Source organism: Erythrolamprus reginae, chromosome 1 (assembly GCF_031021105.1).
Source record: "Erythrolamprus reginae isolate rEryReg1 chromosome 1, rEryReg1.hap1, whole genome shotgun sequence".
NCBI classification, from domain to species: Eukaryota; Metazoa; Chordata; class Lepidosauria; order Squamata; family Dipsadidae; genus Erythrolamprus; species Erythrolamprus reginae.
In genome coordinates, this window is record NC_091950.1 from 379358390 (window position 1) to 379386233 (window position 27844).

The window sequence follows — 27844 nt, forward strand, 5'->3', positions numbered from 1 at the left end:
ATATCATCCTCTAACCCCCAACATTTTACCCTTAGACTATCCACAGTTGACCTCTCCAGATTCCTAAGAGGTCAGTAAAGGGCGTACATAAGCGCACTAGAGTGCCTTCCGTCCCCTTTCCTATAGTCTCTCCTATATCTTGTATTTCTTCTCTACTATATCCTCTATAACCTTCATTGTGTATTATTGTGTATTGGACTAACTAACTAACTAACAAACAAACTAACTAACTAACTAACTAACAAACAAACTAGGTATTTGAACTAGGTAACTACTGTATATATACAATCAGTCATGAAATTACATGAACAACAAAACCTTTTGTGAGCCCATTGTATAAGAACATCTCTTTCAGGAAGATCTCTAAAATATCCCACAAAATGGGAAAGGAGAAGAGATAGATCAAAGTAAGTAACCAAAGAAGATCAATGATCAAATATATGAAATAACATGTAAGAATGAAATATTCGGTGAAATATAAAAATAAAACATGTTGATACCCATAAAGGCATGAATTGTATTTTGAATGTTCGCTTTTAATACTGAGATGGAACCGCTATGGTGATATATGGATTTATTATCTATATACAAAAAGACTTACAAAAGTTTCTTGGAATAACCTCATCTGCTTAGAATTCTTTTAGTCCTTCAGTCAACTACTCTGTTTTGGCAACATCTCCACTTCTGTTTAACATATATGAATCCAGTGGTGAGATCATCTATACCACAGGATGATATATCATTGGTATGCTGATGATATTCAGTTGTAGGTTCAGCCCATAGTGAATTAAGCAATACCATTAAGCAAGTACCTTGGGGAAACCCCAGATCCGCTCCCCAGCTGGGGAGCAGCCCCAGCAATGCGCGCGCGCTTGGGGCAGCCTAGCTTCGCTTCCCAGCTGGGAAGCGGAGCCGGCAATGCACGCGCGCTTGGGGAAACCCCAGATCCGCTCCCCAGCTGGGAAGCGGCCCCAGCAACTCGCGCGCGCTTGGGGAAACCCCAGATCCGCTCCCCAGCTGGGGAGCGGCCCCAGCAACGCGCGCGCGCTCCCCAGCAACGCGCTGCGGCGGTGGAAGTAAAAACACCATCTGCACATGCGCAGATGGTGTTTTTACTTCCGCACCGCTACTTCGCGAAAAATCGATCATCGCTTGGGGTCCTGGAAAGGAACCCTCGCGATGATCGAGGGTTCACTGTACCAACAAACCCTCTCACAGTTATTTACACCGCAATGATCTCTACAAGGAACTGCTCTTGAACAATATGTGGAAGCTTCAATTAGTTCAAAACATGATGTACTGTATGGTTTTATGCAAGTCCAGATTTGTATATATGTCACTTCTCTTGTAGAAGCTTCATTGGTTATCAATTTCCTTCCATGTATTGTCATCTTTAAAACCTTACATGCTTGGGGCCAGATTATTTGAAGAACTGTCTTTCCAGGATGGGGAGGCAGGATATATTATGAGTCCCATCAATTCAGGAGTTGCCTCTAATGGGATGACAAATGTTTCTCTCTGCAGTGGCTCCCTTCCTGTGGAACATCATTCATGCAGAGATAAGATTAGCTCTCATCTTCATGGCCTTTCAAAAGGCCCTGAAGACATGCTTTTACCAGTGGACTTAAGGACCCTGAGATAATAGGGACCCCATCACATGGCTTATCTGACAGTTGTTTTCTACAAAAAATAATATATCATATTTCTAAATATAAAAATTGATGTGATACTTTCTTTCACTGGTATTTTGTTTAGATATCTGAAGTTCTTTGTACAGCTGCTGCTTCCTTTTATGCATACAATTCATTCTTAGATTACAAGCACAGCAAGTACATCATGCTCAGTTTTACTATATCTTAAAATACCATTAAAATGATTTTGCTTTTCTAATTAACTACCACTATTATTAATAATATATCATTAATTATATACATATTTGCCTTACTGTTTTCTGCAAAATTTTATTAATTCAATAATAAATAGATCAACATTATTTCCGTCCTGTCTGGAAAATATTCTTTTTCAAGATCTATTTCTTTTTGTACAAATGAGAATTGATTCCATTGTTGCTGCTGCTCCCTATTACCCACAACTACACTGGGGACATATCTTTGTTTATTGCATGTGAATCACTTTCTGTTCATACAGTGATGGGAAGAGTGGAAAAGTATATATGGTTGGGGCAGTCTTTGTTTAGTAAAAGGCATACATAACATCTTAACAAATTCATACACTTTGTATATGTAGACTCCAATGCCACAATCCTGTACATACATATCTTGTAAGTCCTAGTGAAATTAATAAGAAAAATCGCTAGACTAAACTGAGAATTTACCTCCTTGTTCTGCTCCAATTCAGACCTATTGAACTTATTCAGCTTGCTTGTGCTTTCTGGGGCAATGTCTTTATGTTTACGTTTATGTTTATGTTTATTAGATTTGTATGCATCTTTATTCAACAGTAATTTTTTTTTCCATAGTTAAAATTTCTATAAAGTTTGTTTTCTGTAAAGAGCAAGTTGGATAATTCTTAGATATTATATATGGGAAGGAGGAAGGCAATCAATATCTTCAGGATTATACCCTTATATGGGAATTGGAATTGCTTGCTTTGAGGCTTCTTCCGGTATATTATTCTGTGCTGAATTATATTGCATCTATAACTAATATTTTTCAAGTTTTTTTCCAGAAACTGAAGGCACCATATATGGAAATCATCTCATATATTTAACGTTAAGCATTCATTACCACAACCTTATTAAAGTCTTTCATTTCTCAAATTAAACAATGATTTCAAGGCCTTACAAATCCAATAAATCAATAAATGTGGGGATCACAGGGGTAACTTTTACTATTATGAGATTTATACCCAATGGATGTTACCATGGAGCTGGGTAAATGAAACTGAGCACAAAGAGATGACTTAAATTATGACTAATAACATCTAATTATATACAGCTTTTCCTTAAAGGAACTTATGGCAGTGAATGTGACATATCCTAACAGCAGCTTTATGAGATATATTGATTGAAGCAGAATAACTGTCTAACACTCAGCTAAAATCATCACTGCAAAAACAAACAAAAAATAAAATAAGAACTAACTATTCCCGCAGAAATCTAAAATACAGAATCTACCATAGGAATAAATGCAGTAAAGCTTAGGAGTGCATGTGCTTTTTAGATATTTACTTTGCAGATCCTCTTTTGACCTCATTAATGAAAAGTAGTGGCATGACTGGCATTTATTTTGAGTTTAAAAACTCAGGGAATTTATACAATGAAATTACTAAACCTCTTCTAAAAAAGAAACAAATCCTGTCCTCACCATCTTTTGACATCTTCTCTACTATCAATATCAGTAATCAACATGCACACTCCAATGTTAAATGAAAACCTATTTACTTACCTAGTATTTCACATTCCCTGCTATATCTTAGCCTTCCTTTTGTGAACCAAGGGTGAAACTCATTTCAACTCATTTGAAATCTGAGGAAACTCAAAACTGACATAGGAGAGAAGTGAGATTGTTGGAGTTTCTATACTACAGAAGTAAGGGACAGATTTTTTTGCTCTAATTCCTCTTGAAAATATGCCTATTTTTCACACCAAAGTTTTGACTGGAGGAAACCTGCTATTGTTGCTCAAAATAGTGAGAACTCATTAGATTTTGTTCTCACTTGATTTTCAATAGTACATTCACTGGGCGAAATATCAGTCTCCCTATGAGAATTCAAATATATAAGAAGAGAATGTTTTTAATACAAGATAATTTTTGTAGGTAGATTACCTCCATTCTACAAGTAACATTTCATTCAAAAGGGAGTCTTAAGAATTATTTCATTTGGCTTCCCTTTCACTTGACTGAAGTTAAGAATTCAACTTTATAAATGCTGATGAATAAGAATCAAGATGCATTAGTTTTCTTCATTTTCTGCACCTGTTCTTTCATTTTCATTTTTACTATGCTCCCCATGTATATGTATTGTTGTAAGATTAAAGGTTTTTTTTTAAAAAAAAATCACACTTAGTTAATTTAGCTTCACATCACTGCAATAACTTGCATGTATGTCAATTGCATGAGCCCCAATTAAGATGATAACTTTACAAACTCATTAGGCCGAAAGTACATTGCTGGTGATATAAATACTCTAGAAAACGTCCAGAGATACTTTACTAGAAGAGCCCTCCACTCCTTCACTTGGAACAGAATACCCTATGCAACTAGACTTGCAATCCTAGGTTTAGAAAGCTTAGAACTACATCACCTTAGACATGATCTAAGCATAGCCCATAAAATCATCTGCTACAACATCCTTCCTGTCAACAACTAACTTCAGCTTCAACCACAACAACACACGAGCACACAACAGATACAAATTTAAATGAAACCACTCAAACCTCAACTGCAGTATATACGACTTTAGTAACCAAGTAGTTGATGCATGGAACTCACTAGCAGACTCTGTGGTATCATCACCTAACCCCCCAAACTTTACCCTTAAACTATCTACTGTTGACCTCTCCCAATTCCTAAGAGGTCAGTAAGGGGCGTCCATAAGCACACAAGAGTGCCTTCTGTCCCCTGTCCTAATGTTTCTCTTTTACTAATATCATGTATATAAATATTACTATATTTCTGCATACCACCAATACATATCTGACAAAACAAAATAATAAAAAATAAATATTCTAACAAATTATCCTTATAATTGTCTATTGAAATTGTTAAACATATAGTTCTGAAAACTGAACCTTCAGTAGTTAATACGAAATATAGATTAGGACTTAAACAAACAAACAAACACAAACAAACAAACACTTCTCTGTAGTGCAAAATTAGTATGGAAGCTTGCTATTGTATTTTGTTATCCTTTTTTTAAAAAAAAATGACAGATTGAGTCTACTTCCTTTTGCTTCATTTAACCTACAATTCAAAGTTATTTTCATGTAACATGCTGGTATGCTATGTGTATTGATTTGCAAATTATTTTAGCTCTATGCCTTAAAATTGGAGTCAACTGAATATTAGATTTGAGAATATTAACAGTTTGAAAGTAAATTAAGTAATACTTCATCTTAACAATAATGTTAAAATGTAATTGAGATAGACTATTATTGTGGAGGAATATTGAATTCCACTGATTCTTATAGCATATATTTTTCACATAAATGCCAAAATTCAATAGATTTATCATTCCCCTAACTGGCAAAGATAGTTTAATTTCAGCAACATTGCCATATGATATTTTTTGAACCATAATTTGGAATTATGCCACAGAGAGAAATGTTAACCGAATGAGTGGTTTTCTTTGGTTACTAATGTATTGAAAGACAGTCATATAATTGTTATTAGACTGTATATATTTTTTTTAAACTTTCAGGATTAAAATTACCTTAAGCATTTAGAAATCTACTAACATGGAAGAAGCCCATAAAATGACTCATTCAGATGTCACTCTTGGAAATGAAATGCTATAGAATAGACACCCAAATTATAGGCAATGAATTTTCAAGATCCACTTGCTACTTGTACATACAGATAATATACTCACATTCTGAGTTATATTAAAATGGACAGTGCTGACTTGGCCCAGAATACCTAAAGGACCGCCTACTACCAAAGGTCTAGTTTATATGAACTATTGGTTAGCTTTCATGAAACATTAGATTTCAAATTTCCTTCCTGAGATAGGATTAGGGGCAACTTTGACTTCGTCTTAGATTGGTCTAACACTTGGCAACTTCAAATATCATCTAGCAAATGCTCTGTTCTCCACATCGGCAAAAAGAATCCGAGCCTTGTATGCAAACTAAATAAACAAAATCTCACAAACAACCCCCACTCAATAAAAGACCTTGGAATACTAATATCAAACGACTTAAGTGCCAAAGCCCATTGCAACAATATCGCCAAAAAGGCTTCTAGAATTGTCAACCTGATCCTTCTGCTCTGGCAATCTCACACTATTCATCAGAGCTTACAAAACTTTCGCCAGACCCATCCTCGAATATAACTCATCTGTCTGGAACCCACACCGCATTTCGGACATCAACACCCTCGAAAATGTCCAACGATACTTCACCAGAAGAGTCCTTAACTCCACCACTCGAAACTAGACTTACAATCCTGGGTCTAGAAAGCCTATAACTACGACACCTTAAACATGATCTAAGCATTGCCCACAAGATCATATGCTGCAACATTCTGCCTGTCAACAACTACTTCAGCTTCAACAGCACGCAGCAGGTTCAAACTTAATATCAACCACTCCAAACTTGACTATAAAAAATATGACTTTAGCAATCGAGTTGTCGAAGCATGGAACTGATTAACGGACTCCGTGGTGTCAATCCCCAACATTTTTCCCTTAGCCTATCCACGATTGACCTCACCAGGTTCCTTAGAGGTCAGTAAGGGGCGAGCATAAGTGCACTAGTGTGCCTTCCGTGCCCTGCCCAATTGTCTCTCCTATATTTTATATATCTTTTCTTCCATTCATATATCCTTTCCTCTACTCTTCATTGACGTATTCTATTCTCATATCTTTTCTTCTATCCTTTCCCTGATATTTACTACTACATGTTTTTATTCTGTTTAACTTTCAATTTGTATTGGACAAAATAAATAAATAAACAAACAAACAAACAAACAAATAAATAAATAAATAATAAATAAATAACAAGAAAATTATTTTCTTCTTTCTTCCAAAATCTTGTCAAAATGCTGAATTTACTTAATATGGTTTGGCCCTCATTCTTGTCATGTTTTAAGAATAAAATGAAACTATAGGATTGTTTTTAATCAATTTGTGGGTTTATGTTTTTGATCTCTGGCCTTAGCATTTTAGATGCAAATAATTATTTTATTGTCTAATTGTCCTTATTCAACATTTTGAAAGTTTTTTAGTGGAAACGTAGGATGGAAATTGTAACAGTATAAAAATAATGCATGCCATAACGGCATTTCTTAATTTTAATGTTCTAAATCAGATTTAATAAATTAATTAGATTATAGAAATGCTTGTTGGAATAGTGTATTTATTTATGATATCATTTACATGCCGCCATATTCTGAACCTGTTGGTAATACTGCTTTTATTGGTTTTAAAACTGCCATTCACATTACTCAAGTATAAGCTTTCAAAAAAGAGTTTACCTATATTTGGGCTTAGCATACTAAAATGTTAAGCAAGGATATTGAAGATACTGCCATCTCCGTTTTCCCATAATAACTGTTTTTAATTCCACTTTGTAACCAATAGTGGGTTGTAAATACCATCGCTACTGTTTTGCTTGTGTGGGCACATTCTTCTGCGCATGCGTGGGCAGATCATCCCAGGGGTGTGGGCGGAGCCTACCACCACCACTGGTACCAGTTCACCAAACCAAAAGCCACCTACTGCTGTTTGTAATCTTCTCTACAACTGAACACACATCCATCAACTGAACATTTACCAGAGGGATATAACGAAGTATTCAGGTAAATTATATATATATTGCAATACTACAGAGATCGTTTGCCATACCTTTCTTTTTAGATGTAATTTTGACTTCCCTTTCTTAATATACACCACACAATTCCCTAAGTATTCATCAGCTGTGTCCCTATTTAGCATTTTTAAATCAGCTGAAATGCTGCCAAATTCAAGTTATCTATGGTTCTAAAAATTTGGTTAGGTTAGAACTTTATATCTGAAAATAAGAATAATTCTGCTGACCTTTTTAAAGGAAGGAAGAGAAAAGCAACAGTATTAAAATGAAATACAATCAAGTTCTATATTAAACTTTATGTATAGTTCCATATCATCCATTTGCCTATTTGAGATTCCAGTGATTATAAATTAAATGTAAGCAATGACATTTGATGGCTAAATTTTATATGCAACCAAAGTATGTGAGGGAAGTCAGGCATCTAGCTCATATAAACAATTTACTTAGAAGGATTCACCCAAATAGACATTCAGGTTAATGATGCATGTGAGAAAGAAGAAGAAATGTGCTGGTTACTGAAATATGTTCCTACATTTGAGCTTAAAGTTGTATTAAGATTTAAATTTAAAACTATTTTGACCCTTAGGAGTAATTGGCTTCACTTCACACATTTTAAATTAGCTAGGTTGTATAGGATATTGCTGGACCAATGCAATAAAGTTCATGTGGGAAAAATACAGATTTTAAATAGGTTTTATAATGAAACTGAATCTTAGTTTGGTATACATAACTTCTTTTCATTCTGTCATCCAAACAAATGTAATTATGTACATAAGGATGCTTTTCTAGTATGTAAATAATTATGAGAAGAATTGGGTTGGCTTTATAGGAACATATCTATTGATTGTAATAACATCTGATGAGTTTGAGGACTGCTTATATATATATAGATCATTCATTCACTTATTTAAAAATGATTGTCCACTCATCTTTGTATTAACCCCCAGCAAACACCATTTCAAAAATATTTTTTTTGAAAAAGTGGGAACAGAAGTCATATGGAAATAAAATTGGCTTTAAACTGGCATATGTTTACAACATAGATTTAGCCCTGCTATGATCCTTGCCAATTTATGTAATAAGAAACCAGCATTACAAATATCATAGTATTTGGCATTATACAGTTCCACCATCAAGAAATGAAGTTTTTCTTATAGATACACAATAAAATAAATTTATAATTACAGTTCAGGGAGAATTATTTTACATACACAAATCTAATTAACTTGTGATTTAAAATACATCAGTTCCTAATCTGGGTTACATTTGTAAAAATAAATTGGCTCTCTAAATGCCCCAGTCATTTTTCTGTAATCATTTCATTCTCATCTTAATTTCCACTTTGATGTCACATAACATAATAATTGGAAAACATTTAGAACATTGGATTAATTTTTCCAAATTTATTTTAGTCTTTTCATTAGATTGATTCCATGGAAAGCAAAACGAGCAACCTTTAAAACCCTCCATAGCATGAGTTCAAAACTTGAGGAACTATCTATCATAGTGAGATCAGTCTGCTCGACCCATGCCAGCAGAGGCAACATACTGCAGGCCTTGGTTATTCTGGCTGGTGGGCCTTCTCTGCTGTGGCACCTGCCCTTTGGAACATCTTGGCCCCCCCCACTGGTATAAGGTCGATTAAAACATAGCCACCCAATCTACTTGCTACATTCAAACCAAATCTCCACCCCCACCACTATTTATAAGGAACAAATGGCAGTTGCAAACAAACTATATCTACAGCAGCACGAAGCTTACAACTTCAGCCTGATGATGGTGAATGTGATTTCACCGAAACGTCGCATAGACATGCAAAATATTGCACAGGGCAAAACCCGAACTCAGAACAATCTACATACATATACCCGTGAAAATCTACGAAAACAAATATATATATATTATGATTGTAAACTACCCTGCGGTAAAATGGGCAGCCAATAAATAAATGTTATCCAAGGATTTCCTTTACATAGAGGATGATTTTATCCCTTGAATGAAGCTGGAATTAATATTTAGACTCCATATTTTATGTTCCTAATAACCTTGGGCCACTTTGCTCAGCTACTAAAATGAGCTTGAAGAACTGTTGAGGGGGGAAATTATGTGATATTAATATTAAAATAAGAGACTAATATTTATTCTTATTGACTAATAATAATATAGCTGTGAACAATAAGGCCAATCAAACACCCCTTTTGTTTTAAATTAAAAAAATATGTCATTGATCTAGTATTAACACACAGGTCACCATAATCAATAGTCATTTATTATGCATACCCAATTAAGAAAGTATTGATGGTCCTAATTAACCTTGTTTTGATTTAAGTATATCATGGCAAGATTTACATTGTCTTGGAATTGACTTCTGATGCTAGTAATGTTCCATAATTCAAAGCCCTAGTAAATAAGTTTATATATTTTAATGTACTTCTATGTTTTTTATTTTATGGATTTCCATTTTAATTTTTATATTTATATTGTATATCATTCAGAGGTGGAGATCATAATTGCAATATTAAAAAATCTTAAATAAATGAATGTTCCACATGCTCTGACAAAGTACATGCCTCTTGCCTTCCTTAAATAATGTTTCAGTTTTCTCCTGACATCTTGGATTCATAATGCTATCAACAGATATATTTCAGTAATTTCTGGAATAATTATTTGCAAATCTCTGACTTAAAAGTGATTGAAAGTTAATCAGAACAACTAGGAACAGAACATTCTTAGCATAAGTAAGTAGGGAAGTAGGGTGGGAAGACTACTTGGGAAGTAGAAGATATTAAGAGTTTCTTAGCAGACCCTTTGGTTATGTAAGATAGGAACTGCTGGCTGCCTTTCTATTTACACAGAAAAGAACTATTGGGTTCTGGTACTAAAAAGTCAGGAGGCAACTTGTGCAAACAAAGTTTTATTAGAATGATTGTAACTCCAGCAAAAGCCCAGCTGGTGGCTCTTGTTTAAATAGGGAGCTGGGGCTAGAAAAAAAAATCAGAGATTAACACTTTCCAGCTCAAGAGTTGAGACTATTTGCTAGCTAATATACACAACAAGAACAAAAAGAGAATATAATATGTAAAGATAACACCAGGCTTCTAAGATAATATGGAGGAACCCTCAGCTCCTGTTAAAGAAGAATTTGTCTGTTGCACAACCCTAGTCAATACAGGGCAAGATTATTCAGCTGCTCTACACTAAGCTACTTATTAAATCACACTTCAGGTGTTCATTCTCTCACACTATTGAAAACTCTCCATTTAGATTTTAAGGGGAGGAATGTGCTGTTCTGTGGATCAAACTCCTTGATGCATCTGTGTGGAGACCTAGTGAAAAGGACTCCTGTGCAAATTAGTGGCAATATTTTTCCCTTTTTATTGTAACATATGCTAAATTAAGGTCTAATCATTGTAATTATTATTATAATTTTTATTTTTGAATTCTAAAGTGTTAAAGCATCCTAGAAAAATTTCCTTTGAAAAATAACACTGTAAATAAATTACCCATGCATTTTTCAATCTTAATATCACTGCAATATTTAAAGTGCAGATTTTCTATAAGTTTATTTACTATGAAAATCTTTATTTATTTGTCAAACTTTAGGCAGATTAATTAAATTTAAATTAAATGAAAATGATAACAAACAAGGAAATAACAAACAAAGGATCATTACTGAAAAAGAGCAACAGCTGACAAGGGGACAATTTAACACGCCACCCCCTCACATACCAGTGGTGGGTTGCTCCTGGTTTGGACCAGTTCTTCAAACTGGTAGCGGGGTGACAGGAGAATCTGCCCACCCTCCTGGGATGCTTTTGTGCATGTACAGAAGTACTGCACATGCACGAATTGTGGCAAACCTATTAATAACCCACCATTGCCACACATACATTCTTCCCAGTCAAAAGGCACCCACCAACTACTGTAACAGAATCCATAAAAGAGGCAAAAATTTAGAACTTGTATGATGACAGATAGAGGGGGCACTATAAAGATCTCTTATAGGATAAGAGGCAGGTGGAGCAAAAGAAAATTGTCCCACTATGTGCCATTGCTTAGTTGATGGGATCCAAACTAAACCAACTCTGTGTCAATACACAGAATGGAGAGGTAATATAGGTGGTCTCTGGATAGCTAGATTCTCTGCCATATAGGGTTTTATGTTGTAAGTAATGACCAAAAATCTTGAACTGTAACTGGCATCTCATAAAATCTAAAAGGGGCAATAAGGCTTGTTGTTTCAGTCATTTCAATAAACCATAAAGCCACCAAGGCTTGAGTGATTATTGCTCAGCCAAGGAATGTGTGTAATTGGTGAAATTGAACCTATTAAAAATTGAACTGAAGAAGCTTCTTGGTGAGGAGCAAAATGTCTTCAAGGAAAAACAAAGCCCAGTTGTCTTTTGAAAAAACACATTTAGGACAACATACTAAAAAGTCTTTCTGTTCATGGTTGTCATATGATTTTTTTAGCATGTGAGTCCAAGATGACCTTTAGCCAGAGAACCAATTGAAATGCACCTATTCCTCACCAATAATGGAAAGTCACTGAAATTGTGAGGTTAAAACATTATTATTATTATTATTTATTAGATTTGTCTGCCGCCCCTCTCCGTAGACTCGGGGCGGCTCATAACTTGATCTTGCTAGTTTGATGTTCCTCAGCACTCAAATTCCAATACCCTTCTTCTGAATACTGTAAGCCACTGATATCTAGACTGGAGATGAGTGGCATCTAAATTGAACACATGAATTATATGCATATAGATGATATCTAATATCATAGTATCAACATTTATTGATGATATCTGAGCTGACCCTGACCCAATAGTTTATCTCCCCACTGGCCTCATGTAGACATTAAACTGGATGAGTAAAAGAGGGTTTCGCCTTTTGGTTCCTCCAAATCAGGAAATATAATACCTGACATTTCTTTATCCCAATAATACAACTGGAATTTATCTAAAGTGCCATCTATTCCTACTTCTCATATGCAGTTTAGAAGATTATAAAAGTATTGAAAGATCCTGAGAGATTAATGAGAGCCAGAATGCATCCATCACCTAATCCTAGTTCTGTGATATGTGATTTTCAAACATAACCAATATTATCTTTTGTCACTGTGTTTCTGTTACTGTGACTGTTATTAGGAGAAAACCCAGGAGCAAAGCACAACACTCAGAGCCTTAGACATTTAATAGTGGTTTATATTCAAGACATATACAGAAATATACATAGTAGGCAAATATCTGACAAGCAATCAATCTTCTTAATTGTACACAGAGAAAACAGCAATGGACACAAGGAGAGATAATATGCCTTCTCCTGGTTGCTTTACATAAGATCTTTGTTAGCCCCTTTGTAGTCTACAACTGGCGATATCAATGCTGATAAATCTTCATTACATTATCCTTACAGTTGCATCAGCTTTATAGATGGTCAGCTCTTAAATCTCAATACCTTAACAACTTTGTATTAGGGTCAGGCCTAAAACTATATTGAAAAGGTACAGAAATTTTATTTAGGGCCCTTTGTAGGTTCAACCCACCAGAAAGGGGAATTTGGAGACTGGATGAAAATTGTCTAGAGCAGACTTCTGGTTTGATGTAGTGGCGAAATTGGACATGAGGAGTAGGGCTCCACAAACTGAATTCTCCTCATTGGAGCCCCCCTCAAAATTTATGCAATTTTTATGTCGCCCTTCTCCTTAGACTCAGGGCAGCTTACAAACATGTTAGCAATAGCGCTTTTTAACAGAGCCAGCATATTGCCCCCACAATCTGGACCCTCACTTTACCCACCTCGGAAGGATGGAAGGCTGAGTCAACCTTGAGCCGTTGATGAGATCTGCTGTCAGCTTCAGTGGCCTGCATACAGCACTCTACCTGCTGCACCACCCCAGCTCAGTATGAATGAAGACTAATTGAGAATCAACAACACTAAAATGACCAATTGGGATCTGGCACAAACAAAGAACCAATTAGAAATCAGCCAATCTGGACCAATCAGAAACCAGCTCAGTTAAAGACTGTTAGTACAAGGTACATACCGATATTGTGGGGTTGCCATGTATGTTAAACTACCAATTCTAGTTTGTATTTTTCAAGTTGTAATATCTCTTTAAGGACTTTGGCTGGCTAGTCATAAGAGGGTGCCAGCACTCTCCACACTCTTCCTTAAACTCTGCTCAGCATGTGTTGAAGGTCTCGTAGCCTAGTTGCACCGAGACATACCAACATTGGTTATGGGCCCAGTGGCAAAGTAACATGGTTTGTTAATGTGTGGTTTACTTTAGCCAGCATAGAAACATAGAAGATTGACGGCAGAAAAAGACCTCATGGTCCATCTAGTCTGCCCTTATACTATTTCCTGTATTTTATCTTAGGATGGATATATGTTTATCCCATGCATGTTTAAATTCAGTTATGGTGGATTTACCAACCACGTCTGCTGGAAGATTGTTCCAAGGACCTACTACTCTTTCAGCAAAATAATATTTTCTCATCTTGCTTTTGATCTTTCCCCCAAATAACTTCAGATTGTGTCCCCTTGTTCTTGTGTTCACTTTCCTATTAAAAACACTTCCCTCCTGAACCTTATTTAACCCGTTAACATATTTAAATGTTTTAATCATGTCACCCCTTTTCCTTCTGTCCTCCAGACTATACAGATTGAGTTCATTAAGTCTTTCCTGATACGTTTTATGCTTAAGACCTTCCACCATTCTTGTAGCCCGTCTTTGGACCCGTTCAATTTTGGCAATTTCTTTTCGTAGGTGAGGTCTCCAGAACTGAACACAGTATTCCAAATGTGGTCTCAACAGTGCTTTATATAGCGGGATCACAATCTCCCTCTTCCTGCTTGTTATACCTCTAGCTATGCAGCAAAGCATCCTACTTGCTTTTCCTACTGCCCGACCACACTGCTCACCCATTTTGAGACTGTCAGAAATCACTATCCATAAATCCTTCCCTTCTGAAGTTTTTGCTAACACAGAACTGCCAATACAATACTCAGATTGAGGATTCCTTTTCCCCAACTGCATTATTTTACATTTGGAAACATTAAACTGCAGTTTCCATTGCTTTGACCATTTATCTAGTAAAGCTAAGTCACTTACCATATTACAGATGCCTCCAGGAATATCAGCCCTATTGCACACTTTAGAGTCATCGGCAAATAGGCAAACCTTCCCTACCAAACCTTCCACTATGTCACTCACAAACATATTAAAAAGAATAGGACCCAGAACAGACCTTTGTGGCACACCGCTTGTAACCTGTCTCTGCTCAGAATACTCACCATTAACAACAACTCTCTGATATCTACACTTCAGCCAGCTGCAAATCCACTGAACTATCCAGGGATTAAGTCCAATCTTCACTAATTTATCTATCAGCTCTTTGTGTGGAACCATACCAAAGGCTTTGCTGAAGTCCAGATAGGCAATATCCACGGCACCACCTTCATCCAACACCTTTGTGACATAGTCAAAGAAATCAATGAGATTAGTCTGACATGATTTGCCTTCAGTAAAGCCATGCTGATTTGGGTCCAATAAGTTATTGTTTTTTAGGTGCTGATTTATCCTCTTTTTGAGTAGAGTCTCCATCATTTTAACTACAATTGACGTCAAGCTAACTGGCCTGTAGTTACCAGCATCTTCTCTACTGCCCTTCTTGTGGATAGGCACAACACTGGCCATTCTCCAATCCTCAGGAATATCTCCTGTTAACAGGGATTGGTTAAACAAATCAGCCAGGGGAGTAGCAATGCCAAATCTGAGTTCTTTAAGAACTCTGGGTGGATGCCATCTGGATGCCATCTGGATGCCATTATTTATCTTGAATCATTCAAGTTCTTCTAAGACATCAGCTTCTAAGATCACTGGAGCTGAATCCGTACAGCTGGAAGCAATGCTGGAAGCTATATCCCTCTATAGTATTATTTTGTAAGGTGTCTTTTGAGAAAACTGAACAGAAGTAGCTATTGAAATGGTCAGTGATCTCCTTATTCCCATCAATGCATGTATTATTCCCGGTACTAAGCTTTGTGATGCTGCAGTTTTTCTTCCTCCTATCACTAATATATCTGAACAAGGTTTTACCCCCCTTCTTTACAGATTTGGCAATTTCTTCCTCTTTTGAGGCTTTAGCAGCATATATTATATGTTTCACCTCCTTCTGTCTCATTTTATACACCTCTCTATCAGCTATTCTTCCAGACTCTTTATACCACCTATAGGCAGCCTTTTTTTCATTGACTATAGCCCTTACATCATTGCTAAACCATAGCGGTTTCTTCTTCCTTTTACCTTTAGTTATTTGCCTTACATACAGTCCTGTGGCTTTTAAGATGGCCTTTTTAAATACAGTCCACCTTTAATTCATTATTTAAATATTCTCCCATTGCATTAAAATTTGTTTTTCTAAAATCCAATACTGTGATTGCAGTATAGGATTGCTCACAATCAGTTTTTACATCAAACCGCAAACTTAGATGGTCACTGCAACCTAAATTTTCTTCCACCTTAACTCCTGAAATCCAATTCCCATTCGTAAAAACTAAATCTAGAATATTCTCCCCTCTAGTCGGTGTCTTAATCAGCTGTGCCAGAGCTGCTCCTGTAAAGGCCTCTACTATATTCTTACTTTTGCATGTAAGGGCACTGGGGATATTCCAGTCAACATCAGGGGATATTCCAGTCAACATCACCCATAGCCACAATATCTCCCTTTACTGTCATTTGGGTAATTTCATCCACCATCTTGTTGTCATATTCCTCAGATTGCCCTGGAGGCCTGTAGATCACCCCGATTCTAATGACAGAACCTTCTTTATTTTGCATGCAAACCCAGAGAGTCTCCAGATCTTTTACATGTATTTTGAATTAATGTTGTTTTTAGACTTTCCTTAACATAAATGGCTAATCCACCTCCCCTTCTCTTTATTCTTTCCTTCCTATATAATGTATATCCTGGTATGGATATTTCCCATTCATTAGAATCCTTAAACCATGTCTCAGTTATGGCAACCAGATCCAAATTATCTCTAGATATTATGGCCATTAACTCACAGAGCTTATTGCTCAAGCTTCGAGCATTCATGCACATTACCTGAAGAACATTATTATCATTATTACTTTGCCCCTTATCATCAACAACTACATCTATTTTATTTACAGCTCCCTTTTCATAAGCTTCCAGAAACTGATTTATCCTCATTTGTCAGGGACAGAAATCATCCACATCAGTTACATCTCTGTCCCCTTTAACTAGTTTAAATGCCTGTCCAAAAAAGTTCTGAACTCCTCACCGAGCACCTGGGTACCTCTGTATGATGGATGCAAACCATCCCTCTTAAACAACTCCCTATTAGACCACCTACTAACATCATCACTTACATAGCCAAAACCTTCAGCTTTACACCACTGCCTTAACCACACATTAAACTCTCTGATACAAATTGTTTTATCCTCCTGACCACAAACTGATAACACCTCTGAGAAAGTCACTGAATCAGTTATTCTGCTCAGCTCTATGCTTAGACATTGGAAATCTCTTTTTACTACATCAATATTTCTCTGGGACAAATCATTTGTGCCAAGATGCACCACCACATCAACGCTATTACCTTTACTCACAGCCTTGACAATATTTGTAATCCGCCTCCTGTCCCTGCTGGTAGTGGCCCCTGGGAGACACCTCATCAACTTCACCACATCCTTACTCTGTCCCAAATAAACACCTCTTGTATGACAGTTAGTGTTGTATCAAAGTTAGTATTTTTGCTGTCACAGTATTATTGAAACAATGGCAATGTTCCAGTCGTCTAAAACTTTCTCCATTGCTCAGTTGGATGGAAGCAACTACAGCACATGGGCTGCTAAACGCACTTTGCTGTTGCAATGTGAGGGACTATGGGATATTGTTGCTAAACCCCTCAATTTGGATGCCTTGGATCTTGCTGTGGAAGAGGATGCCAAGAAGATAAAAGACTTTAGCCGGGACAATTTGAAAACTCGCAGTTTAATTGGTCTTACGCTTGAAGACCAGCAATTAACTCATATTCATGGTGAGAGCTCAGCTGCCAAATGTTGGGACATTTTGTGAAAGATATATGTCCGGGACAGTTTGCTGGAAGAAGCGAATCTTCGCAGAGACTCTGCAGTTTAAAGAAGAAAAGCCTTTTGTATCTAGAAACATTTCTGTTAGAACTTGTTACAAATGTAAACAAAAAGAACATATTGCAAAGTTTTGTCGACGGAAAGAAGAACTTAGTGATATTTTTGTGGCTACCAGGAATGTGAATATATTAAGAGTGGTTTGTGGGTTGTTGATAGTGGGTCGACACATTCTTTAATCAATGATAAGAAATGTTTTGAGAAGCTACATGCCAGTAGGGAAAGTATTTGTTTAGCTAATGGCTGGAAAGTTAATGCTTCTGGGGAGGGAAATGTTTGCTGTTTATATTTTAAACAGTGTTCTCTTTGTATATTCCTCAGGCGAAGTATAATCTGCCGTCTGTTAACGTATTAACCAAGATGGGTTATACTGTATTATTTCAAAACGGTCATTGCATTATTGAAAAAGAGGGGTGTAAAATTGTTGCTGAGTTTAAAGATGGTTTATATATAATTAATGTAGAGAAACAAGCAAAGACAAATGCCATGTTTAGCAATGTAAAACCTCATGATAATTGTATTCATCTTATGCACAGAAAAATGGGGCATTTGAACATTCAATTGGTGAAAAAGACAATTGGGCTTGTTGATGGTATCAAACGTAAACCATGTTCAAGATATGTAGATTGCAACATTTGCCATGAAGAGAAAAGCAAGGTTACCCCTGCAAACCATTATGAAGGTTTTAAAACTAAGGCTATCTTGGAACTAGTGTTTATTGATGTAATAGGTCCATTGAGAACAACTAGCTATGATGGTTCATGGTTTATTCTGAGCATTGTGGATCATTATTCCAGGTTTGGCTTTGTGTATGCAATGAAGATGAAGGCAGGTACTTATAGGTTGTTTAGTAACTGGCTGAAATTTGTGGAAAGAAAAATGAATAAGAAGGTTGTTAGTGTGGTCTCTGATAATGGAACAGAATTTACAAACAAAAGGTTTGTTGAATTACTGAAGGATTGTGGTATAGAGCACAGGCTGTCTGTGCCTTATAAGCCACAGCATAATGCATTTGTTGAGAGGAGAGGCCAAACGCTACAGGCCATAATAAGAACCGTTGCTGTGTGCAAATGTGGTCTTAAACAATGTTCACTCAGCTACTGGAGAGATACCATTTACTAGGTGGTATGGTAAGAAGTCTGACTTGAGCAATCTTCATGTGTTTGGAGAACCAGCATGGGTGCATATTCCATCTCAAGTTCAGAGAAAAGGACAACATCGAGCTAGGTTGTTGTATTTTGTTGGTTATCATAACAACCATAGATCCATAGAACCATAGATAAACTATGTAAGGAATTAAATATGGGGAATATATTTTGTGAAACTATAAAAGAGATTTATAAAGGGAATGAAGCGTATATAAGAGTGAATGGACAAAGAATGCAGAAAATTAAAATACTAAATGGCACCAAGCAGGGATGTCCTTTATCTCCAATGTTATTTGTAATAGCAATAGAGATGTTAGCTAATAAGATAAGACAAGATAACACTTGGGCAGGATACAAAATAGGGGAAATAGAAATGAAATTAAACCTATTTGCAGACAATGCAATTATATTGACTCAGACCCCGATGGAGATGATTAAAGGTATAAGAAATATTCTACAAAAGTTTAAACAGGAATCAGGATTGTCGGTCAATATGGAAAAATCAGAGACTATGTGCTTAAATACAGGTCCGGGAGAGCAGATAGAAATCAGGAAAGAATCAGGATTGAAGTTAGGACTAAAGAAAATTAAATATCTGGGAATTTGGTTATTGAGAAATCCAGCAAAAATTGAGGAGGTGAATTATAGATTAATATGGAGGAAAATGTTGAAACAGATGAAGAGCTGGAAAGAGAAAAGGCTAAGGAGAATCTCTAAAATAAGAGCCTTGAAAATGATGATAATTCCCAAAATGATGTGGGACAAAAAACTTAATTACTGGGTTGAAGAAGATAAGAGACCAAGAATAAGAAAACAGTGGTTAATAGCGAACGAAAAAGAGGGTGAATGGGGAATTCCTTGTTTGGAGCTGTATAGGGAAGCATTTCAAATTGAAAGATTAATGGAGCTGCAATTATTCAAGAATAAATGGGTGAAACTGGAAAAACAGATAAACAGGATGAATCAATCTTTATAAAGTGGAATAGGAGCGACTTAAATAAACTAATAGGTCCCATGAAAGGGACTATGGAAATTTGGAAAAAATGGCAGGGGAAAATAAGATTATATAAATCAAAACTGTCATCAATTTATGTAATAAATAAAGATAATGAAATAAATTTAAATAGGGGTATAGGAGAGTTAGCAAGCGGAATAACTAAGATAGAACAGTTATATAAGAAGGATGGGAGGCCAAGTAGAAATTGTATAGAATGGTGGGTGGATAAGGGAAGATGGTTACAAATAAATGCAATATGTAAATATCTGAATGAAAGGGAGGATAAAGAAGCACTATTTAGGGAGGAGATAGAGCTAGAGAAAATAATAAGAGAAAAAACCGAGGGTACTAAGGCGCAAGCAAGCAAGATATATAAGATGTTAGTGAAGTCAGACAGGGATGTAATCCAAGAATTGACTAAATGGTGGCAAAATGAGATACAAGTAGAGGTGCAAGAGATGGAAAATACAGTAGAGAATATAAGGAAAATCAAGAATACAAGAGTTAGGGAAATGAGAAGGAAAATATTCCATAAGTGGTATTATACACCCGTTCAACTTGCACACTTTCAGCAGAACGTTAAAGGTATCTGTTGGCCTGGGTGCCAAGATAAAGGAGTGTTTATGCATATGCCCAGTGGTGCAGAACTTTTGGCAAAAAATGCAAGAGGATATTGATAGGATATTAAATATAAGATGGATGATTACTAAGGAAATGGCAGTATTAGTAAAAAGTAGTGAGATGGGAGAATACAGAGAAATAAAACAAGCAGCGATAGAAAGCGCTCAGGCGGTAATAGTCTTGGGGTGGAAAGACATGACAAAATGGACAATGCAAAATTGGTATAGGTATATGGTGGATCACATTCAATTCGAGATTATGGATAAAAGGATGAATTCAATGAATAAACTGATTTGCAACAGCTGATGGGGCGTTGGGACAAGGTAAGACGATATGTGGTGAGTAGGATCAGAGACCAAGATATAAGAAACAAGTTGGAATCCCTCTATAATATGTAAATAAATATTTCACTCTTGGGTTTAAATGATTTATACAAGAAATACCTCCAACTGGTGGTGGGGTATGATTGATTGTCTGGTGGCGGGATCACTGAGCACATGTTATATGTTATATGTTGTGTGTGTGCTTTATATTATAAAAATCAATAAAAATATTAAATTTAAAAAAATAACAACCATAGATCTTTTAAGTTCTGGGATAAGAACACTGGTATGTGCAGTTACAGTGCAAGCGCCAAATTCTTAGAACAGACTGGATGGAATAGGGTAGAATACTCTGAAGGGACAAGTAAAGAAGTTATTTTTCAGTCTCCTCTATTTGTAGAGAAGAAGGATAGCTGCCAGAGACTGCCTAGCAGTGCTAAAAGCGAGTCTGATGAGTCAGGTAGTGAGGAGTTATCAGCTGAGGAAACTCCTGGTACAAGTGAAAGTGCTCCAATAGTCAATATTAAGAGTGAGGTAAAGGAAGAGCCAATACAAAGTACTGGTGATATTGTTGTTCCAAGGAGAGGTTCTAGGGTTAGGAAAGAGCCGGATAGGTACAAGGCTAATGTAGCTTGTATAGATGTGGAACCATCGCATTATGGAGAACTTAAAATATTTCTGGATAAAGAGAAGCATTGGTATGACACTATGAGAAAAGAGTTAGCTGCCAAGAAGGAGTTGGAAGTTTAGGAAGAAGTTGCCTCCTGGAGAGCATTTGGTGGGATCTCGTTGTGTCTATAAAGTCAAGACCGAATTGAGTGGTGCTCTGAAATATAAAGCTAGATTAGTAGTGCAGGGTTTTTCCCAGATGGAGGGTGACTATGATGAAGTATTTGCTCCATGTTTAAGAGCAACAACTATGAGGACAGTGTTAGTATGGGCTGCGAAGCACAAGTGTTGTGTGCGCCACGTTGATGTGGAAACGGCATATCTGCTTACGCACAGTTGCAGCATAAAATCTTTATGAGAATTCCGCCTGGTATCAAACATGACAAGGGTTATTGTGGGAAGCTAAGAAAAAAGCCTGTATGGATTGAAACAGTCTGGTTTTGAATGGAACTCCATGATTGATAAAGCATTAGAAGGTATGGGATTTCATGCAAGTAAAGCTTATCCCTGTATGTTCCTGAGAAATAGAAAAAATTCCAAAGAAGTATTGTTATTGTTCATGGATGACATTGCAATTATTGCTAGGTCTGTTGAAGCCATACAAACGATAGTGCAGGATCTGGAAAAGAAATTCAGGATCAGGAATCACGGTGACATTAGCCACTATTTAGGCATTGACATTGAGAAAACTAAGAATGGTCTTAAATTGACACAAGCTGGGAAAATTAACAGTCTTTTGAAAAAGTATAATATGGAAAGCTGTAAGGTTGCCAGGACTCCAATGGAGAGTTGCTTTGTGCACGGCAATACAGAAGGGAAGGCTTTTGATAGGGAACTGTATCGTTCTCTGGTTGGTAGCTTGTCTTATTTGGGACTTTGGTCACGGCCTGATGTTGCTTATAGCGTAAATCAGTTTGCACGCTATAACAAGGAGCCAACGGAATATCATTGGAAGGCTGTTAAGAGGATTTTACGATATTTAAAAGGGACTATGCATCATAGTTTGTCCTTAGAGCCAGATGATAGTTTGAAACTGGTGGCTTATGCAGATGCAAGTTTTGCCTCGGACAGTGTGACCAGAAAGTCTACTACAGGTTTAGCTATTTTATTTGGAGGAGCCTTGGTAGGGTGGAAATCCATGAGAGAAGCAGCATATCAGTCTGCCTACGATGGAGGCCGAGTTTGCCAGTTTGTCACAATTGTGTACGGATCTGGTGGTATACCGGCAGTTGGTGTGGAATGGCATAAACCAGTTGTGGTTTATGAGGACAACCAGTCAGCTTTGAGCATGGCAAAGGGTAAAGCTGTGAAAACACGATCAAAACACACACACCTAAGATATCTCAATGTAAGAGTTTGTGTTAAAGATGGCCTAATCAAATTAGTGTACTGTAAAAGTACTGAAAACCTCGCTGATAATTTCACCAAGGCGCAGGGTGCTAAACTACATACTGATAATTGTACCAGGTATAACCTGAAGCAATAAATGCAACTGTGTTTAACAATTGTCAACCCCAAGGGGGGAGATTGTTAGTACATGGAACATACCGATATTCTGGGCTTGCCATGTATGTTAAACTACCAATATCTCTTTAAGGACTTTGGCTGGCTAGTCATAAGAGGGCGCCAGCACTCTCTCCCGTTGATGACGCTGGATAGCTCATTCACCGTTTTGCCTTTTACCTTGAGGGGGGAGTATTTTTCTGCTTCGTGCTTGCTATGTGCAGTTTGTTGATTCTTTCTTGCTTTTTTGCTTGTAAATATGTATATATGTAAATAATACTTGTTTAGCATACTAAGTCTGTGTTGTTACTGGCTGTATCACACATCCACACTCTTCCTTAAGCTCTGCTCAGCGTATGTCGAAGGTCTCTTTTGCCTAGCTGCACCGAGACATACCAACAAAGACCAATCAGAAATCAGGATAGCTAACTACAAAGAGAGGATACCAATCACTTCCTGCTCAGTTGCTTGGAGTCTCTATAGCAGACCACCTTGTCTCTGAAGGCAAATTACCAGTAAAATATCAGGAAATCTGTTATCTAAACTATAATCAATAAACTGTGAAGCCCAATGCTGTTCAAAGGTTATATGAATCTGCCAGTTTCATTTCTAAATGTAGCTAAGGTATAAGACAGGCAAGTAGGATATTTCATGGAAATATAAGAATATATTTTTCACATGTCTGAAAGCATTGAAGTATTTTAAATTGAAATTCTTGCTGCAAACAGGAAAACAATCCCATAATCAAATGATAGGTTTGACAACTGTTCAGTTTTTGCTGTCAACACTTTAAAAAATGTGTTCTACCTCCCTAGATGAGGATACCTGGAAAGATTTCATTTAGGAAATGGTATACAGAAGTCCCTGGATTAACAATACCTCGGTTTAAGGATGACCCATAGTTAAAAATGGACCCTATTATAGGAACATTTGAGTTAAATACACAATGTTAAAGTTAAATACACAATGTTTCAACAGTCCTACTTACACAGTATTTTAACACTAATACTGTTTTGGCTTTAAAAAATCCAACTTAAAAATGAACCTTGGGAGTAGAACTTGTTCTTAAATGATAGATGACCTGTAGTCTAAATTTAGCTGCTGGATAATATTTTGTACTGAATTCAGTATCATTTTTTTAAAGAAAAGATGATGACAATTGTATTATATTTAATGCTATTCTGCCTAGAGTAGAAAATTCAATAATAATGATTATAAAATTTCAGTTTATTAATAAAGCTATTAGAGGTAGGTATGCTACTAAGGTAAGTGTATATGTAGAAAATGTTCTATATAACCTCAATATAATCACTGTCTAAAAGATTTTCCCCCAATCAAACTTCTTTGTCTTGCTGATAATAAAAACCAAACTGGGGAATTGCAATTATAATAAATTGCAACTCTTGCAATGCCACTATTGTTTGGGGTCCAGGTTATTTCAATGAATTTAAGCTCTTTCCATTGAGTATTATCTGGGAAGTGCAATAAGAGAAAGGAGTGATTATAGTTATTTGGAGCTTAAACAAAAGAAAGAAGGAACTTTAATTTAGTATGATGACTGAAAGTTGGTAAATAATGTCTTTTTCAAATATGTTTATAGTAGACTAAAGTTTTTGTCATTTTATGTTTTCATCTTTTTCAAATATATTTATGTTAGACCAATTAACATATTTATGTTAGACTAATTAAATAACATCTAGAAAACATCTGATCTGTACATTTATACTTCCAAATATCCATTCACAGTGAATTGTATTATATCCATACAGCATTTTCTTATGTGAAGTGCAGATACAGTCAGGTAGTTAATATCCCTAGAAATTGGCCCAGTCTAATTTCAAAGCATCTTCATTAACATACCCAAGAACATTCTCTCTCTATCACACATACACACACATATATCTTAGATATCAAGGTCATCACTTTAAATATTGTCATATTTTAACTGGTTGTCACCATTTAACCAAATGCTGTGGGCAAAAATAATGTATATTGTTAGCCAGAGTTGAGTAATAGTTGAGTTATAATTAACTTTAACCCAGAAATTAAAATAATAAAATATATGCTAATTTTAATAGTATTGTCCAAGTATGATTCATAAAATATTGTATAAAAATTTAATTTATCTTTAATTATTAATTATCTTTATCTGTAATTGATTTTTGCCTTGTGAACAATTTTCTGAGAAATTAGATAGAATTCACATACTTAGAAATAAACATATAGACCAATGGTGAAATTCATTTTTTTTCCCTAACGGTTCTGTGGGTGTGGCTTTGTAGGCATGGCTTGGTGGGAGTGTCATGTGACAGGTTGGGCATGGCCAACTATACATCACTCACGTCAAGGGGCACCTCACCCGGCCCCTCCAACTACTCAGGATATTACCCCCAATCCACAAACATCAACTAATCAGCATACATCAATTACATCAATGACCTCAGATGTTACCCCACTGACTCACCAGGAAGTTTCAACACAGCTTGCGGCTGCTGAGCCAGCACTCCACACCCTCCCACCAGTATTTATAGAGGAAAGGCAGCTCAGGTCACGCTGTGTTCGCTCTAGCACAAGGATAGAAGCACCAGCCTGAAGATGACAAATGGGACCTCATCGAAACGTCGCCAGAAATCTCTGAAACTTACATGGGAAGAAACACGATATATACATATACATATATATATCAATATATATCTATATATATCTCAATATATATCTATATATCTATATATGTTTTCATAGATTTTCACAGGTATATGTATGTAGATTGTTCTGACTTTGGGTTTTGCCCCATGTAATATTTTGAATGTCTATGCGACGTTTCGGAGAAATCACATTCACCATCATCACGCTGAAGTTGACAGCTTCGTGCTGCTGTAAATATAGTTTGTTTGCAACTGCCATTTCTTCCTTATAAATAGTGGTGGGGATGGAGATTTGGTTTGAATGTAGCAAATAGATTGGGTGGCTGAGTTTTAATGATTTGATTGGTTGGTGGAATCACATTTACTTAAAGGATTGACATGGTGATGATTGTGATATGTTTTTTTGTTTAGGGCTGGTTTCCAAATTTCTGGTAGGCGGGACGTGTCATCATGTTTATTCATACTGAGGGGGTGTTTTTCTATTTCTATGGCTTCCATTACTATTCTTTTATATACGTGTTATGTTTTGGAGAGTAATTTAGTTTTTTCAAAGTCAATTTCATGTCCTGTTTTTTTAATGTACTGGAAAAGGGAGGAAGTTTTTTCTTCTTTTTTGACTGCATTTTTATGTTCTGCAACGTTTATTCTTCGATTAGTTTGTCCAATGTATGTGGCTGCACATGTTTTGCATGGTATTTCATAGATTCCTTGGTTTTCGAGTTGGATTTTGTCTTTTGGGATTCTTAGAATGTTGGATATTTTCTGGTTAGTGACAAATGAAGTTTTGATATTATGTTTGTGGAGAATTTTGCTAATTTTGTCTGTGGTGCCTTTAATGTAAGGGAGGAGGGTGATGCCATTATCCTGTTCTTTGTCTTGATTTTTGGGGGATGTCTCTTTTTTTATTAGGTTTGCAATTGTTTTTCTTTCAAATCCATTAGAAATTAATACATCTTTGAGTTTGTTCAATTTAGTTTTCAAGTGGTCTTGGTCAGCTAGGCGTTCTGGAGATGAGGGTTTTGGCTACTGAGGTGATCTGTGCAGGGTGGTAGTGGGAGTGTGCATTTAAGTAGCGGTTGGTGTGTGTTTTCTTTTGGTAGATGGTGTGTCCTAGAGTGCAATTGGTTTTTTTTATAGATTAGAACATCCATAGTGAATTGTATTTTGGGGTGTAGGCTATTAAGATGTGTGAAGAAATTGTCCAGTTTTTCTTTTCCATGTGGCCAAATTACAAAAGTGTCATCTACATATCTCAGCCAAAGTTTGGGTTTGGGTTTAGATTTCTCCAAGGCATTGTTTTCAAAATGTTCCATGTAGAGGTTTGCAATGACAGGTGAGAGGGGTGATCCCATGGGAGCTCCTTCTATTTGTTTATATCTTTGTTCATTATAGATGAAGTATGTATTTTTTAGACAGTGGTTGGTCAGATCTAAGATATGCTTGGGCGGGCTTGTATTTGTTTTGGATAGCTGTTAAGGCTTCTTTAATTTGGGTGAAAAGGGATAAGACATCGAAACTCACAAGTAGGTCACCAGGTTGTAGGTTTTGTTTTTTAATTATTTCTATAAAGTGGAATGAGTTTTGTACATATGAGGTGATAGTTTCTGTATAGGGCTGAAGATATTTGGCTAAAAATTTGGTGAGATTTTGTAGAGGTGAGCCTATGGAGCTGACTATTGGCCTGAGAGGTATTCCTTCTTTGTGTATTTTTGGGAGGCCATAGAGTTTTGGACATATGGAAGATTTTTCTCTGGGGATGATTCTTTGTTGGATGTCTTCACTGATGAGAGAGGCTTTTATTTTGGATTTGGTGGTTTTTTCTAGGTAGGTGGTAGGATCTCCTTATTTCATTTATCTTTTCTTCCTTTCAAATATGTTCACCTATACTTTTATATCTTTTCTTCTATTATTTTCTTTATTTATATTATTACATATCTATTCTCTTCAATGTGTATTATGTATTGGACAAAATAAATAAATAAATAAAAAGAAATCTGTATTTAGACTTTTGTAGACAGGGTTTTGTAGTAGGATGGATAGTTTTTCCTTGTAGTCTGATGTGTTCATCACCACTGTGGAGTTTCCTTTGTCTGCTGGGAGGATGATTATATTGTTGTCTTTCTTCAAATTGGTAAGTGCATTTTGTTCTTCTTTTTGTATGTTGCTTCTGGGTGGTAATCTAGAGCAGAGAATATTGGTGACTTCAAGTTTGATTTTGTTGGCTTCATCTGGGTTGATTTTATTTAGGGTAGCTTCAACTCCA

The 27844-nt window shown here is 36.2% G+C and overlaps 1 protein-coding gene across 7 annotated transcripts in view; it reads right to left on the minus strand.

Moving 5' to 3' along the window:
- The window catches only part of NRXN1 (neurexin 1), a 921413-nt gene that overhangs the window by 717052 nt on the left and 176517 nt on the right, over positions 1-27844 (minus strand). The gene's annotated exons all lie outside the window — the stretch shown is intronic.